General features: G+C 36.1%; 1 protein-coding gene across 4 annotated transcripts in view; it reads left to right on the plus strand.

Moving 5' to 3' along the window:
* The first annotated feature begins 1,254 nt into the window (after positions 1–1,254).
* Positions 1,255–18,093, plus strand: part of chrm2a (cholinergic receptor, muscarinic 2a) — a 656,161-nt gene continuing 639,322 nt past the window's right edge. For 3 of the 4 annotated variants that reach the window (XM_039769949.1, XM_039769951.1, XM_039769952.1), the window contains exon 1: positions 1,255–1,616. The gene's annotated coding sequence lies outside the window, so the exon portion shown is untranslated. Of the gene's footprint in view, positions 1,617–5,295; positions 5,397–18,093 lie in introns of those variants that run through there. The other variant, XM_039769950.1, reaches the window with a different exon arrangement.

Genomic DNA, 18,093 nt, shown 5'->3' on the forward strand with positions numbered 1-18,093 from the left:
TAATCCTCGGAGTGTCAAAATTACTATTTAAGAATGATTAACTTGCAACCTCTCTTATGATGGCGATTTAGTAATAAATAATCTACCTTATTCTCGGTTTCCATCGTCTAACACTGAAGCCAGGAGAAAGGTAATCCAAGCAAAATAAAAAGTAGGCGTCTGCAATGCTAGTTGGGAGCTTTCCAGCGTTCTGAAACCGCACGTTTGGTTTTGATATGTAATAGAAACTCGAGACGATGAGAGGTGGTAAAGAAAATACTTAGTCTTATAAAAATGTAATTTATTTTGTATTGACTTGTTACACATTTTGAGAATTTCAAGTTCTAAACAATGACTCCTGTTTATGTTTATTTTGGTTGGCAACTTGAAATAGTAGTTAGGTAGTTGAACTTCAAACCACAATATCGCATTTTCAGTTCTTGCCACAGACTTGTCTGGTGAACCTGAGCGAGTCATCTAAAAAAGTACATATATGAAAGACATTTTCAACCGTTCATATATTGGTTGAAGGCTTTCGGGCCCACCGAAATTTTGCTAAAGTAGCCATAATAACAGGTGTGAAAAGCACTGCCTCAATGACCTAGGTACAAATCCGGGTACGCACCTGGGCATTTCCCAGCCTTTCTGAATTTCTTTCCACATTCCACAATTGTTTGTATTAAGATGATCAGAAATTCCAGGTAAGCGTTTGTGTACGCATCCCGTCCATAGTTTATTCCTCCCATGCGCCCAGTCTATTGTTACATATAGAGCAGGTTATATGAATAGATGACTGGATTATTATTGTACGATTCAATATGTCATTCTATATAGACGTGCACATTCCAACTATTTGAAGTCTTCTATTCCGCTGACTTTAAGTGAGTAAGAAAAATAATTCGACAAAACGAACCAACTCCTATTTCACTGTACAGAATAAGGGCGAAAATGAGAACATTGACGGTGATTCTTGTGGCGTAAGTTGGAGACAGGAAGATAAGATGTGATATATAGTGTTTCCGCATTCGCTCCGTGACTTGTTTCTTCTACCAAAAACATCACAGACAGCAACATTAATCATGAAGCATAAGGCAAAACCCCAGCCCCTTACTATCCACAGCACCTCTTCTCCTACCACAAAAGCACAACCCAAACCCCCCGCCCACCCCCGCCCCACCTTTGCCCTACCACTCGAGGAGAGATGCAAATATATAATGTTGCTCGAATTTAGCCATTGAGAAGCAAATCTGTGAGGGAGAGAGAAAGAAGTAAAATGAATTTTCAGTTTTAGCGAGACGATTGCATAAATTAGAAGGATTTCTGCTGGCACCAGCTGGTGATAAGCGCTCAAGACGTCGAACTGTTACACGAAACAGACTTATCAATAAGCTATGAATGAGGCGTTTTGCGATCTTTAACCCTCTTTGAGAAATGCATTTAAAATGCACCATGCTTCAAGACTGCCAGCATTCGCGATTGCTTGTCTGGAAAAAACACCGAAACAGCTCCGCGCCTCCCCAGTGTGTTATACAAAAGAATTATTAAAAAAAAGATTTTCCACAGAAGGAAACCTATCCAATGCATACAAGCAAATGACGCGAATCTGAAGACAATTGAGCAACACACGCTTAACACAGGTACTTTTTTATGTCATTTTAGTTTCAAGATGTTATGATTTTTATCGTTTTTAAGAACACGTCTCAATCGAAATAAGAATCAACAGCCTTTTCCCCCTTTGAAACAGGCAGCACTTGATCGCTGCTGTGTGTTTGTGTGTTTACGGGCACGTATGTGTAAGGAGAGTGGGAAGCGGGGGGGAGTCGGGAGGGTCAACTGATGCTTTGGGATTTGCAAACAATATTGCTCATTTTGTGAAAAGGATTGGCGAGACTGCATTGCTTAAAATATTCATTTCTGTTGATGTAAAGCCACGGCGTTATGTATTTCAGATGATAAATGTGTGATATAGGGAATACAAACGACATTTTACCATGTACAGATGTTACCTAACACATCTGTATATAATAAACCACATGTAATATGAGTCAGTGATTAGCATGCATCATGAATAGATTTCAACAAAAAAGTAAATGATAAACCCTTGCGGAAGTGTATGCCTAGGCGAGCGCACTATATCTCCTGTATGCTGAGAAGGAAACCCCCGTTTAATTTTCAGTCATTGACAATTTTAGACAGTTCATTTCGCCGTGCAGAGAGACATGTGTGCAACGATATCCTAAAAATACGCTTAATACATCTTTAGCCAAATGATTAAAGTCAGTGTGTGTGTGCTTCCCAAAGCATGTAGGGCAGATATTTTTTGTCCAAGCGAGACGTCTAATATTTGGCAGGGCATTATCACCAGCTTTGTTGCTCTTATCTGGTTTAGAGAAACGAATTCCATGAGGCATTCAGTGATAAGAGTCTGCAGGCTTGAATGCGCAGGTCTGTAAAAATAACGGTACAGGAAAAGTAAGCACTGTAAGGAAACAAAAAAACGCAGCAAAAACTTAGAAACTGGACATACGCGTCCAATAAGGAATATCAGCTATGATCGGTATATAAGGCAGTTGTGAGGTAAATAATTCTTAGAACATTATGCACATCACCCATTTGCACATTCTCTAAACAGATATGTCATACCACATGCAAGTTTATCTGTTCTGTTTAAAAAGAAAACTGCAAACTGAAATACGGAAATAAAATTATTTGCTAATCTTACTTGTCGAAAATTAAACTGGGTATGCGTAATACAGTCCCGTTTCATTTACATTTCTCAACTCCATTGTACAGAACCTGTTGACATAACTGCATAAACAATTTATGTTTAGATCTTAATCCCTCATTTTACGTTACTATACTGAAGCCTTTGTACCTCTTTCCCTACAGTAAGCTAAGTGGATTTCAATGTTTATGTATTTCACACATCATTATACCTTGTAAACGGGCATACTACGCGTGTTCAACGCAAACGCTTTCATACCGAACGCCCACACAGCTGATTGATGAGGTTCATTTCTCTAAAATGTGCCATCTGTTGATGATAACATCTTGTTTGATTTGTTCCTCAAAAAATAAGGAACAGGGCAGATTGTAATGTTCTTAATGTTCAATCTGAGAAGCTTTTCGCATAAAAGAATAAAATACTGACCATAATCAAGACACATTTGGATACACATCTAAATATTTGATGTTAACATGCAGTGCCAATGTTGCAATGATTTAGCCGGCATTTTATTCTAGAACTGGTAAGAGTTACCGCACTAGTTAATAGTTTGTGACACTTATACAAAATGTATAATGCATTTTCTGTTACATGCAAGAAAGATTCTGCTTTTTGGTATGTATAAAAAAGTGTGTTTTTTTTACTGATCATTACAAATAACTTATATAAATCCCATATTTTAATACCAATTCAAAACTGGGCTGCGTGATTATTTGTGTTAAGTGAAATTATGAAAGACTGTACTATTAAGCTGTAACAGATCTTAATATTTTAGCAATCCCAATAGCAACTGACGTCAGTCCATCGCTTGGCACCCTTTGTGAGTCCGAACCAATTCTGAGTCTCCACTCTACATAACTAGTACGTCTTTAGAAGCCTGGAGGCCACACAGGCCCTGCATTTGGTGAGATTATAAATGATAATAGAAAGCATATATGCATTTGCTAACTTCATTCATGCATGCAGACTCGCGTTACAGAATACCACCTAATACAAAATGTTAGGAAATACCGGGACGCCTATGCAGTATAGTGTAGTATTACTTTTTGCACTAAACGCATTGTATAAAATGGGTTTATCCAGTGCAGAATCCCAGGAGTTGAACTTATCCAGGAAGCTTCTTGAGCAAGGCAAGAACCAGCCCTGGACGTGACGCAGCGCATTTCATGGCACTCTCGCTCACTGATATTCCCACATACACAGAACATACTCTTCACATTCGTTATTACTTTCAAAACGGCCATCATGTAGATCCCCGAACAAAAATTGAACAAAAACGAACATATAGAAAAGCAGAAAAACAAGGAATTTTTAATTGCCACGAATTAACACTTTCCTGAATGGTAGAAAACTTCACACGTCAGTAAAACAAATCAAACGTTATTAGCTATTAACCATTTGTATTAAACATACAGTAAATTCTGTATTCAGTAAAAGCAGGCTGTCTGTTGGACAACTGACATTGCTGGTTTCCAACCGAGTATACCTGCTTACGCTGTGAAGCCAAAATAAAAAAGGACAAATAAAATCTCACCAGTGTCAAATATTTTGACAAGCCTCGATAATCAATAGAGGGAAAATATGAGGCTTTTAGAAATATCCACCTCAATTCATGGATCAGCAGCACATAGCAGTGAAAAAAGGAAATGGTTAGAAATGGAGACGCTCGACAGCTAAAACGTGACAGTATTATGTGTGTTTTAGAGAGTTGCCGCGCGCGAGTGTGCGCGTGCGTGCGTGTTTGTGTGTGCGTGACATAATTTCTACAGGTAGCCAGAGATCTGGCCACGGGTGTTGAACAGAATGTTGCATAGAAGAGGATGGGAGTCACAGGCTGCGGATTAAAACGGTGAATAAAAAGGCAAACGCCGTGATATTTTTCAGTTCACCAGTCGACTGTAAAGAGTGGAATAACTGAATAGCTATACCCAACATGACAACATCCTTTTGAAGGGGTTCTAAGGAAGATTTATCAATAATACATATTACAAAATATGCCATCTTAGAAATCACCATTGTATTTATTTAGTTATATTCTGCCATCACTGTTTTAAAGAGGATTGCCCAGCATTCATTCAGACATATTTTATGTTTTGAATCATTTCGATAATTCTGGCATGTAAATTAATTACATTTTACTGCTCTGCAAATGTGTTTTAGATATAGTGGGAAAAGGCGGGGGTAAAAGCATCAAGGGTCTTGACGTTTATACTTCAAGACAGTAAAGACGTGCCCGATTTCCTAATTTTGCTGGGAAGGGAGACGTATGGATACGGACGCATTCGCAATCTGTCGCATTCCTATACCACTGCCATCATTTTATTGTACCTCGCTAATACGTATCAGAAAGCATCTCAACTTGGCCTTTCCTAGGGGGCGGGCAAGTGATCAGTGTGGAGGGGCGACCAGGATGTGACAGGTAGACTCTCTTGGAACCCGAGAACTGCTACTACGTACTTAAATGCTTTTTAAAAACTACGGAGAACCCATCCCGCTCGAGACCCCTCCCCTTCGATTCTTCTCTCCCTCTTTCATTGTTGCGGCTGAACAGTTTTAACAGTCCCAAGTGTAATGGTCTACGAGATAGAAATGAAAAAAGGAGGTGAACACCGATCAACCGAAGAGGTCTGATTTATTTGATTCTTTAAACGATCTTCGCTGGAGGATGTACGGTTTTCCGGCTTCCAATCAGGTAATCTGAAAATATTAGCTTCCTATACATTACAAGTCCAAAGGGAATTGAACGGTTGTATCGTTACGCATTTTTGGTAGTATCTATATTCTATGTGGTTACTTACAGAAAGCCTTTCAAAAAACGAGCATGTCAAGCATGTGATGTTATTGCTTACATTCGTTTAATTGATAGCTAGCCAGATAACTGATGAAGGCAGAGTTGGAAACGTGGAGAGAGAGGTCCAGCACCTGCTGAACTTATTAAAGATCGCGCGTGTGTGCGCGCGTATATTGCCTGAAATATTTTTGAGTGCCCATCCGAACTGATCTCTGGTCGGTTTGTTATGAACAGCCTGAAAGTGGTTATCACTCAGTGCCATTATTCTGCAAACATGTCTTTGTGAATGTGCATGCGCCACGGTTATTCATCTGCTTCAATCCCGGAGTCATTTAAATTCTTTCCACGCAAATATTCATATTTTAAAGGGGCAAAACGGAGTCTACATTGCACAAAAACTGCGTCTAAAGAAAGGCTGATTGGAACCGGGAAATGACGCTTTTCGCTGTGTACTATTGAATATGATTGCGAAATAGGCAATTCCAATAACATTTCTAGAATACTGCCCACATGTGTGGCAGGAAAACAATGCAAGACACCTTGCGCTTTTTTAGTTTCAAATCAAATGGCGTAAGATAAGAACCATTTACTTCTTTTGCTTGTTTTTGATGACGGTGACATCACAGACTTTCTACAGATTATCAAGAAAAAGTTCAAAAAGGAATACTCGAAAAAAATGCTTATGAGTTTAAAATATGCCTTTTAGTCAAAGATTACATAATGTTTACACAAATTTAAACGCTAATTGCTCTCTTTCCGTTCTCAATTTGAATTTTATCCACATTTTCTGCGGTTCCTATTCAAATGGAGTTGGTGCATATAAGGTTAAAAACTGACAATCAAGTTAAAGCAGATAAACAACTCCCCGGGTTATCTTTGTCTGTGGCAATTTTTGCCTAAAACATCCTGGTGAAGTCAATAATTGAATATGGTGGGGTTATCTATCTAATATAAAGATCTTTTAGAGATGTCTTTATACCTCAGGACGTGATTACACCTTTGTATATCTTTTTAGATCATCAATAACCAATAGTACTGCTGCCACTGGTAATAAAATATCAAACTTGGCAACAATGAATTTGGGTTAGGTGGATTTGGAAAATTGATTAATATTATTACAGTAGTAGTACTACTACTACTACTACTACTACTACTAATAATAATAATCTTACTACTGATAAAAGTAATCACAAAAACACATGAAAGTCATCAGATGAAGATTAATGGCTATCACACTTCTATTCCTTTTCATCCTTATTGTAAGCAAATCAATAAACTCCAGTATTTGCTTTATTTATTTGTTGATTTCATTGCAATGTTTTTGAAAGCATGCATCACATCACACTTAAATTATGAAAATGAGTATATATTTAATAATTGTCTTTAAATACTGTATAGTGTGCCTGATATAAAAATAAAGGGAAAGTTGCCTGCTAGATTTCAGTTATTGAGATGTACTCTGTTTTGTGGGGTGGGGCATATTTCAGAATATTCACAAAAATGCTCAAGTATGTGAAAAATTGAAGAATAAACAATAGCAAACGTCATTAAATAGAGTAATCATAGTTGTCATTGTCCCCAACAAAATAAGGTAAAGTTTTCATTTAGAGATACTGCTGGCTTTGATGTATTCTTGCAGTGAAGATTGATGCTTCAATTTCCAGTGTATTGTCCATAGCTTGTAGTACCTTGTAACTTTAAAACAGAAAAAATGTTCACTATTGGCAAATTCCCATCTAACTCAAGATAATATTTTCTATCTTTCAAAGAAAATAGTGAAAGTAAAAAATGAACATATAAAATAAAATGAGATTTTTAAAATTTAATTTAAAGAATTTAGACTGGGCTTGCACTTCAGAATACATACTTTCATTTTATTTCCATGTTTAAGGAACAATTTTGGTAAACAATATAGCATATAATAGTTAAGAAGAATATACATAACACTTAGATTAATATTGTATAAGCAGTGCAGGTGTGGTTAATGTTTAGTATTCTATTAAGTGGTCTGTCAATAAAATGTATGTTGAGGTAATAAAAATAAACTAAAAATCTATAGAATTAACAAGAGAAGTAAATAAACATTTTTGGCTAAAACTGACAATTTATTATATACTGAATAACATCTTATATTTCTTTCTTTTTAGTGAGAAAAATATTTATAGATATTAACAGAATGTCAGTTGCTTCCACAGAGTGTTATTGTGTGAATTGAACAGCTGTCAAATAATAAATGTACTCGGCAGCTAAAGCGGAGATACATTGTGGTTAAAGAGCACAATCATTTGAGCATTTGGCTGATAGTGTTGGGATTAGGTAATTTTCCCTGTTATGTTATATTGGGCAGCAGTTTACGCTGTACAAACCCAATACATTTTTCCCATTTTTTCTATATTACTGTTTCTGCACAGCCAGTCTGTGAAGCCTCAAAAATTATATGAACCTTGGCGTAGTCATTTTTTTGGTTAACAGCAATAGCTTTATGAAGTGAAGTTGGTATTAGTGGTGTTCTTCATTGCATTCAATACAGCATACTAATGATGTGGCTATCCCTGATTTGTCATTGGAACTTAAAAGCCTGTAGAAGTTTTAAACCGAGCAAATATATTTATCCTTTATGCCAGTGGTAATCTTTACTTTGAAAAATGGCATGTGAGCAAAAACTGTGAAAATGTAATTGTCTTATTGTTAAACTTTTCTTTTAATCACCAAGATGTTTTTGACTTGTGTAGTGATGGGTACATAAAACCAGGATTAGGTACATGGTTTTAAACAGCATTTGTTCCACTAGCTTTATGGTTCTGTCTGTTTTGCTTTATAAGTAATCTGAAATATAGAAATTAGAGCAATGTATGCAGTAGTCTGAGTTTTCATTTTCAATATCTCAAATTGCATTTTAGGTTTGTTTCAATTAGGTTTAATTTAATATATTCTAAAACTAAAAAAAAATCTCTGCACTGTGTTTTCATTTTAGGACTCTCATTAGTTTAGCTTTGTACATTCTCAGGGTCAGTAACCACCATTAAATTAGTAAATACTCAATAATGTGTATATTCCGCCAATGTCTGAATTTCTTAATCTTCCAAAGAACTGGTGAATCTGAATTGGTCCAGTACTAATGTTTGGTGCATGTGCCATATGATGGATTGGCAACCTTTCCAGGGCTGTTTTCCTCTCTTTGCTCAATAGGGCCAGAATAGACACTGGCTCCCACAAGACCCAGAACTGGAAAAGTGGGTTACAAAATTGACTGAGCAATTTAAACTAAAAATATAAAATGTTTTAACCAGCTTTATTAGGGTAGTGTTCATTGTGAGGGATCTCTAGATAGCAATATCTGCAAGGTCAGAACATATCTGACATATTATGCAGCACAACTCCGGCTCCAGGGTTTGGTCTTGCCATGTCTGGACTATTGCAACACTCTGCTGGTAAGAGCAGTGGAATGTGTCACCAAGCAGCTGCAGATGATTCAGAATGCAGCGGCACATCTGGTGTCTAACCAGCAGAAGTGGGCACATGTCACTTCACTTTTCAGATCACTACATTAGCTTTCTGTAGTGGCACATATTAAGTTGAAATCATTGATGCTTGCTTACAGAGTAATGAAATGATCACAGCACCTATATATATATATGGAGATACTACCGAGGTCTTATGCTTCTTCTCAAACAGTCAGGTCTGCTGCTTGCTTACAGAGTAATCAAATGATCACAGCACCTATATATATATATGGAGATACTACCGAGGTCTTATGCTTCTTCTCAAACAGTCAGATCTGCTATTGAATGGTGTCTGGTGATGTCACCTCTGTGTGGTATCAAATATCAATCCAAACTCTTCATGTGTTATGCTTGCCTGGTGGAACAAACTGCCCCCCTCTGTTCAAAATGCTGACTCCCTCAATGTGTTTAAGAAGCATTTGAAGACTCCTGTTTTTGGTGGTTTCCTGCTCAGCTGAAATTAACTATTAAGATGTGTAACTTAGAAATTGTAAATAGCTTGAATTTTGAATTCTTACTTGTGATAATCAGTTTTGTAACCATGACTTGTAAAACCTGCTCCCAAACAGTACCCCAGACTGATGTTCAGTTGAATATGTTGACCTCATTTGCTAGTTTCTTAGGATAAAGTCATCTGCTAAGCAAATAAATGTGAATGTAAACAGAAATGAAATGTAAGAGGTTGATAAGTATAAGGAAGCCAGTCATATGGCCTGGGGGCAGGTATAGACCCAGATAACACTCTACTAAAGGCAATAGAGAGAGAATCATACTGTCATTGGCAGAATACTTTCTGATGCCAGCATATCATGGACAGTGTCATTTGTGCTGCTCTGAAACTGAAACCTCCTGCACCACCTGAGCAAGGGAGGGATAGAAAAGAGGAAGGAAGAGTGAGAAGAGAGAAAGGCAGCCTGGGAATAACCTTAACAGATTCACATAGTATACAAGATTTCACATAACCTGCTGATGACACACTGAGGTGAGAATGAGAGGCCTTGAAGGGATAGGGGGGAGTCACCACTAGAAATGGTCATGGGTAAGGCAGCTAAACAAAAAACTGTCAGAATCTTACTTGGAGTCTCTTTATGGATTATTTAGGGCTCAGGGTGCAAGATAAGTGGACTGCTTAGGGTTTGGGGGCAGCAAGGTTCATTAAGGAGAGAAGTAGTCTGGTGTCTTTGTAAGCAAAGCAGGACACACCTGACCTTGTAAGTCATTCAGGGATTTAGCCGAAAACATTACCAAATGTTTACCAAAAATTACCAAAATCAGAGGTCAGAGGTAAGATGAATGTAGAGTCTTAAGAAAAGGTTCCACACAGGTTCACTGCAGGAGAATAAGATGCAAGGGCCAATAAAAAGAGTATTAATAGTACTTTTGGGCAGTTTGTTAGGTGAGTAAATTGGTAAGACACAATACAATTACGGTGTTTACAGTATTTTTTTAGTTACATACTTTTGTTACTTTGAGTTTTCCCTGTATTGGAATTAGTAAATTTTCTTATATTTACTGTGCATTGCCATAATTCTAGGGGTATAAAGACCTGCAGTTCATTTTCCTTTCACACTACACTATTATGGACAAATCTAAAATATTTTCTTTTGAAAATGCCTTTAAAATGGAAATATCCACAAATATTAACCATTTTTAAATATTTTACATAGGCTGCTTTAACCAAGATCTAGAAGATGCCCTGCTATTAGCCTTGCAAGTATTAGCATGGTTAAGTACTTAAGAAGGGTATCGCATAATTTTTTTCCCATTCATTCATTTTTAAAACTTCTAAGTTTAATGAAGGGGTTTGAGGAACTGAGAACAGGGCCAGAGCCATCTTTGATATCACAGAGTACACTTACTGAAATTAGACAAGTTTCAAGACGCCAACAAATCTGATAGATCTGGCTTTGAGATTTGGAAGAAACCAGGGTACTTGCAGAAAACCTCAACCTGCACACAGATAGTGCCTTTGACTGGAGTTTGAAGATGAGACATTGTAGCTGTGAGGTGGCAGTGCTTTTCACTATACCCTGTTTGTATATTTTACTGAGGTTTTAATCTTTTTTTTCTTTAATATAACTTTTATATCCAGACACTGTTTGAAACCTACGGGTTCTCTAAGTGTGCTTATGGTAAAGTTGTGTATTCGTTGTAATGTAATCATTATTGGTTTTGACACTGCTATTAGTAATGCTCCTTAAATAAATTAAAAATTAATGACTCACTTAAATTACAATGATAAGACACCAGTTTTAGAGTAACAAGGAAAGTCTTTGGCTAAACAAAGATTTTGTTTCCAGCCTAGAAAAGAGAATGTCAAGAGGTGGCACAGTCCATCATTGTTGTGCGTGTAAGCTCTGAGAAAATTAGTTTTTTACTTGTGAACAATAGGTCTGTTATTGGCAGCTGGGGCCATGACAGTTGATACAGGATTGGCAGTATATAAACAAGAGAGTGGTGGATTATGGGTTAAATGTATTTCCAGGAGATAGGGTTGCCTGGGTCTGTGGGACTTTAAGGTTGACCTGTGAACAAGAAAAAATAATAATAAATATAATAAATAGTTGTTTCCCATAAGCTAAAATAGCAGTTAAGGTGGAACACAGAACCAAGAGTTCCCTGGTGGCCTGTAGAGCAGCCAATACTAAGCAAATAATGATGAAATAAAGATTTCATATGAACAGGAAAAAAATAATAATTTTTGTTGTCTAAATTAGGCAAGCTGGCATTTTTATTTATTTATTCCTTTGGTGATACTTAATTGTTTGTTTAACAGAAGTTATTGATTTTGCTTATTAGCTGCTCTGGTGCCAATTTGTTACAGATCCAAGGCTATTTGGAATTTTATATAAGTACACATATTTTACAGGCTTCAGTTGACCATTAAGGAATGATATATTCATTACTTCCTTACTGGTTAGATAAAGCCTATATCATATTTTACTTTGAAAATATATCTAGTGCATAAAGGTGACTTTTTTTTAATTCTACAGTGGAAGAAGCTCCAATTAAATCTATTTCCAAATCTATGCATTTATACTTTTCTGACATTTGTAAAATAACGCAACCCATTTGTTCATTTTACAGTCCATTTAAATAATTATTTTGTTATATACAATTCCATAAAGGAGATCCTGGTTTAAGTAACTAACTCTGAAAAAAGGAACTTCTTATTTGCTGTTATCTTTACTTCAGCCTGTTTACTGCAAATGTCTGCAGTATTGAAACAACGTAACAGCCATGTGGGGTGTGATATAGCATTTCACAGCTTTACAAAGTTTCCTACTATTTAGTATTGTTTTGTGGTAATTGGAAGTTTCCTACATGAAATATTCACCAGCTTTACTGAATAACTTATCAGAAAAAAGTTATGCCTGTGATGGGCTGGTGCCCTGCCCAGGGGTTGTTTCCTGCCTTGCACCCTGTGTTGGCTGGGATTGGCTCCAGCAGACCCCCGTGACCCTGTAGTTAGGATATAGTGGGTTGGATAATGGATGGATGGATGAAAAAAGTAATGCCTTGAGGGGGGCTCAGTATTTCTCTGATATGTTAATATATATTATGTCATCTCATTTAATTCATTAAAATTATAAGTGAAATTAAAAAAGAAACAGCTCAAATTAAGGCTTATTTTTGGTCATTAACTCTTTCAGGGCTGATGTCGACTTTTGTGAAAAGGAGGAGTTAACAAAGGTAATCGACTGTAAACTGTGATTGAACCAACCATTACATTTTAGTTGGACTCTCGTTGCTAGAAAGAAAGTTAGATTCATTGGTTTGACAGAGATACCCTGCGCTGCGTGAGTAGCAGGGCGCACACAACGGCAAAAATGAGGTTCCAGCTTCAGCTGATCGGTCCCTAGCTAGTTGTGGTACTGACGATGTTCGCCAGGGAGGACTTACACTTAACAATGATAACAGGTAGAAAGTAGATTGTAATGCACTGTGGCCGTGACACGAAGACAGCCTGACAGCAAGCCTGCCACACATTCTTGACAAACTGGCAGCCACAGACATGCAGCAACAGATGTTTTATGTTGATTTCTGAGTGAAACCATTGTTTTTTGGAAAAAATATTCAGCCCTCATAGAGTTAATGTGCTTTTGTTACTCAGTGATCATTTAATGGTCGGCATTGTATTTTTATCAGATTTGGCTTATCCTTTGGGAAGGATGTTGTGTAACAGAAAAAAGGTATCCTGCTGGAAGAGCAGCTAAAATACTACATTTTGACATTTGTACTAGAAATAATTTTAGTATAGTGTCTGGCTTTGTCCTCTGAGACATCTATAATAATGTGTAATTTGCAATGTCGGGATTACTCAGGTTTGAGATTTTGAATTATACTTTTGAGATAATTCCTGTGTAAACGTAATGGTTGGATTCAATTTAAATAGTAATGTATAATATTGTAGCCAGTATGTAACATTTTGGTTCCTAAGTATTTTCTATTACTTGAATTGGGGGTGTTGTTTAAAAAATACAGATTTTAAATGTATTTAAATTTTACTAAAATATTCAAAGAAATTGCCTCATCTAATTTAAAATCAAATAAATGTATATGGTACATGTATGTAGGATATAAATCAGACTTTAAGTACATAAAAATGGTTTTATATTAACCTTTTAACACAAAAAAAGGTGGGACCAAAGGGGAAATGCCAAGTAATAAATGAAAGTTCCTCCAGCACGAAATGCATTTACATTTAATCTTTTTCCTCTTCTGTCTCATCCATCTTTGCATGCTCTACCTCTCTCTGTCAATTGAGCCTTTGCCACAAGTGACCTTTTAACTCTAAGCTCTGTGGGTCGCAGGCATGGGCAGCCACTAAACCTCATCAAGGGTTTATTCCATATAAAATTACAGGAATCACATCTGACATTGTAAAACCCTACTGAAAGTCCTGTGACTGCTCCAGTAAAGTAATGGATAACAAATTAATTTTAATAACAATTGCATGCATGCTTGGAAAGTGAGTGCATATGTGTTTGCTCATTTTTTTCATAGCATAAGTATTTTAATGCTCAGAATATTATTTGAAGTATATTTTGAGCTAAACATGGCAGTCTTCCTTATTCTTAATGTTAGCTGAGGTGGAAACAACCCAAAATCAAGTGTTTGTTACAATCCTTTTGCTTTCAATCACTTTTTTTCTCTAGTTATTCCTTCAAAATTGGCAAGAATGTATATTCAGAAGGTTAGAAAGATGCCTTTTTATTGTCCAAAAAAGAGAAAGTTGTTATTTCAATGTTTTTTACAGATATATCTAAGGTTGGTTTGATCTGTCTGTTGTATTGACCAGGTAACAGGTAAGCTATCTGTAAAAGAATGCACAGTTTTCCTTTATAAGTTTCTTGGGAATACAATGGTAGAAAATTGTGAAGAACTAGTTAAGAAACCTCTGTCTTCATACCTAGCATTTGAGTGCAACATATCTTTAAAAATCCATTTCCTACACTCTCATTTTGACTTTTTCCATGGGTGTGATCTCTGATGAACATGGAGAATGTTCCACCAGGACATCACTCAAATGGAGAGATGTTACAGTGGACAGCAGAGTAAGTCAGTGTTAGCAGACACCAAAATAGAATTATAAGAGGACAAAAAAATCCAAGTGACTATTTTTTGTAAGTAAAAATTTGATTGTAAACAATTATATGTGTAATATGTAATGTTTTCCAATCTAAATGCTTAATTTTAAAAATATGTTGCATTTTGTCTCTAAAATAGTTTTTTATTTTTTCATTTTAAACTTTCTTTCAAGAATTGGATGTCATAGAAATACTATTTTTCCAGATTTGAATTCAGCACCCTCAAATGTATAAAGAACACTAGAAGTTCTTGACCAGAGTGAAAAAAAAAAGATTTTTTTGGCAGACCAGTGTTATTTGTCCTGAGATAAAAGAAACCAAGAAAAGCAGTTCTTTCTTTTGCCATTGGGGATATGTGAAGCTTTTCAAGTATTCTCAGGAAACCTCAAGGAACAGAGTACATTTTGCAGTTGATATGAGCATACATGGCTTATAGTTAGTAGGCCCCTGTGTACTTTATGGGCCCAAATAACACTCTATGGGAATAGTGGAGGATTACCATCACAGGGAGACATAGAGGCCCATGGGGATAGCCAATTTTTTTCCTTCTCCATTAAATATCGTACTCTGAATGGCAGAATGGACAAAACACAAAGCTATCTGGTTTTAGGGGAAGGATTGCATTATGTCAGCTCCCAGTGAAGTAAAGAGACAAGTCTAATACACACAGACACAATTCAATATTTTTTTATATACACCATAGACAAGCTCACAGTATTGTATACAGTTAGAAACAGATCATAAAATAAAATGCAGCCAAAGAAAACCACTGTGAAGTATCTACATGTAATAAACATCTGTAGTTCGTGGTATTTTTAAATTAGGTTATTAAAGCTCCTAAAAGTGACAATATACGTTAATGGCAGATTTATTAAGCTAAGGACAGTTGGATAAAACATTATTCACACAGTTATAGCATCTAGTGAACAAAAAAAATGGTTTGCTAACTGGATCCATCAACACAATGTGGTGATCAAATCTTTAAGGGTAACCCTTGATCCTATAAGTGCTCTTCAAAAAGAAATATAAATATGTGGGTCTGCTAGAATCCAGCAAGTGTTGACTCAAGAGGTCATAAAGAATGTTATTTCAATGGAAGTTCTATATGAAGTTTCAAAAATTGAAGTTAAATGCTTTGGGGAGCAAGGACATAGGCATAATATCATGTATACAATATATAACATGTTATATTCTGTATTAGTCTATGTTATTTGTTGAAGGCTGGTAGTAGAATAAATTATAAAATATTTGAGATTTGATATATATTGCCCTAAGTGTATTTTCAGCATTCCTCTAACACCTTTTGTCTATATATTTGTGTGTCTCAATCTTTCTTGCCAAGTGCTCCCTCTCTCGATTGTATTCCTGTAAAGCTTGCTTATCAGACTCCTTTAAGGGTGTCTTGCTCTAACGCCTGTCCACTTTTTCACTACCACCAATGGCAGATGGGCCCCCATTATGTACTGTGAAAACATTATTTGTATTCTTGCAAATACTCCCCATTTCTGAAAACGATTAGGGTTGTACCACTTGGTATGCTATTTGGTTTCCTGCTGGTGAAATACTCCATTTTAAATCCTTTTTTGTAGAAATAAAAAATTGTCACAATCAGGAACTGAACTTTGCGCTTCTAACATATTGTGTCATCATTCCTAACACTGATTTACCAAAACCAAGCTGACCAGCCTGTTTGCATGGAGGGATCAGACAAACACACACAGAAAGAAACATTTTATGATATAGTCAATAAATATGATAGGTATTGTACAGTATAATTGCTAAAGTGTATATTATATGTATTACAATGTAATATATAACATTACATAGTAGATAGTAAATTCTCAAATCTATCTAGATTCTGGATCATAGCGGATTGGAGTCTAGCAGTGTTACATGCAAGGGAGTATTCAACTCTGGAAGGGGTACAGTTCACTACATAAAACATTCATGCATGTGGCAACAAGTGAAAATAAGCAATAGCCTAAAATGAGTGCCTTTGAGATAACGGATGAAGAGCAAAAAAATACGTAGATATAGTAATAAAAATAATAACTTTATTTCGTACATTTACATGCAACTCAAGGTGCTTTCCACAGATTAATCAGTAAAAACAAAGATATGCCACATTTCCTTGGTTTCTTATCATTAATTAATACTATGGTAATTTCTAATAAATGTAAGTAAATTAAATACAAAATCAAACAGGTATTGTTAAACAAAATGTAACCACTAAAGTGCAAAACAAACCTTCACTTTTATCAGAAAAAAAGTTTTCTGATTAAAATATTTTCACAATTATATATTAAGGTTGACAATAGAATAATCAGATCTAATTAATATATATATAAATAAATATATATAGTATGTATCTACATTTTATATAGACAACCCATTTAGTGGAAAAAGTTTGATGTTATTTAAGTTAAAGAAAATATACCAAAGCAAATAAAACAGTCCCTAGTGGTTTCAGTTGATTTAGGATGTAGATGAAGAATGTACAATCGTCACCCAGGCAGTAACCAGGCTGGGATTAGGACCCAGAAGCCTGGAGGTATGAGGAAGAAAGATTAACCACTGTGCAATTCAAACCTTTACTGAGTCTCCTGAAGTCTTTGTGACTTTAGATTTGATAGCCAACTTGACACACACACATGATGAAAGAGAAAGCTAAAGTACCTGGCGTTTCTTTTTGGAGTGTCCGCTTTTCTGATAGTCTTCTCTTTTTGACACGTTTGGTTGTTTCAACATACTGCAGTTTGCTGCTGACTGACAATCCCTAACCAAGCTATCGGAATTGGTGCCAGGGCCAGGAAACAACCCATAGCCATTCAACATGATTAGAGAAAGTTTGGTAGGATAATGTGCAAGGCATCCAGTTCTAGTTAAATCACATAATAGTTTACAGTCATTCATTTGGAAAGGATTCCAACAGGGTGCAAGGCTACTTAGTAAATCTGGCTGCCCTTATCGAATTGCTGCTCTAGGCAATGACCTTTATGGACAGGCCAGACCTAGTAACAGCAACAATGATCACTATGCTGCCATGTCAATATACACTAAGGATAACATCACATTCTGAAACCTTTACAGTCCATAGGATTCGTGGTCCCGCTAAAGGTTTGATATTTTAGTATTTCTTAATACAGACATTTAGACGTTTACGTAATTTACTCTATAAGAATATTTAGTTTGATTTTCACACTACAGAATGCCCTAGATAGATTGACATTTAGGTCAAAATGCTTTTTCTGACCTTCAGATTGTTCCATTTTTTAAAGAAAGTATTACCATAGTTGTGGCAACAGGAAAATAAAAATGATGTGTGGCTCAAAATATGTGGAGCCATGGTGTTTAGTGAGTGGGCCTGAGAGTTATGAGTTGACAGACAACTAAATGGCTAATAATGGAGCCACCATATACTTTTGAATGACATTGGCAGGTCTCATACCAGCAGTGCACTGTGTCTCTTAAGTTCCACAGCAGTATAGCTATAAAACCTAGGGT

Source organism: Polypterus senegalus, chromosome 11, assembly GCF_016835505.1.
Source record: "Polypterus senegalus isolate Bchr_013 chromosome 11, ASM1683550v1, whole genome shotgun sequence".
In the NCBI taxonomy this organism is placed as follows: Eukaryota; Metazoa; Chordata; class Cladistia; order Polypteriformes; family Polypteridae; genus Polypterus; species Polypterus senegalus.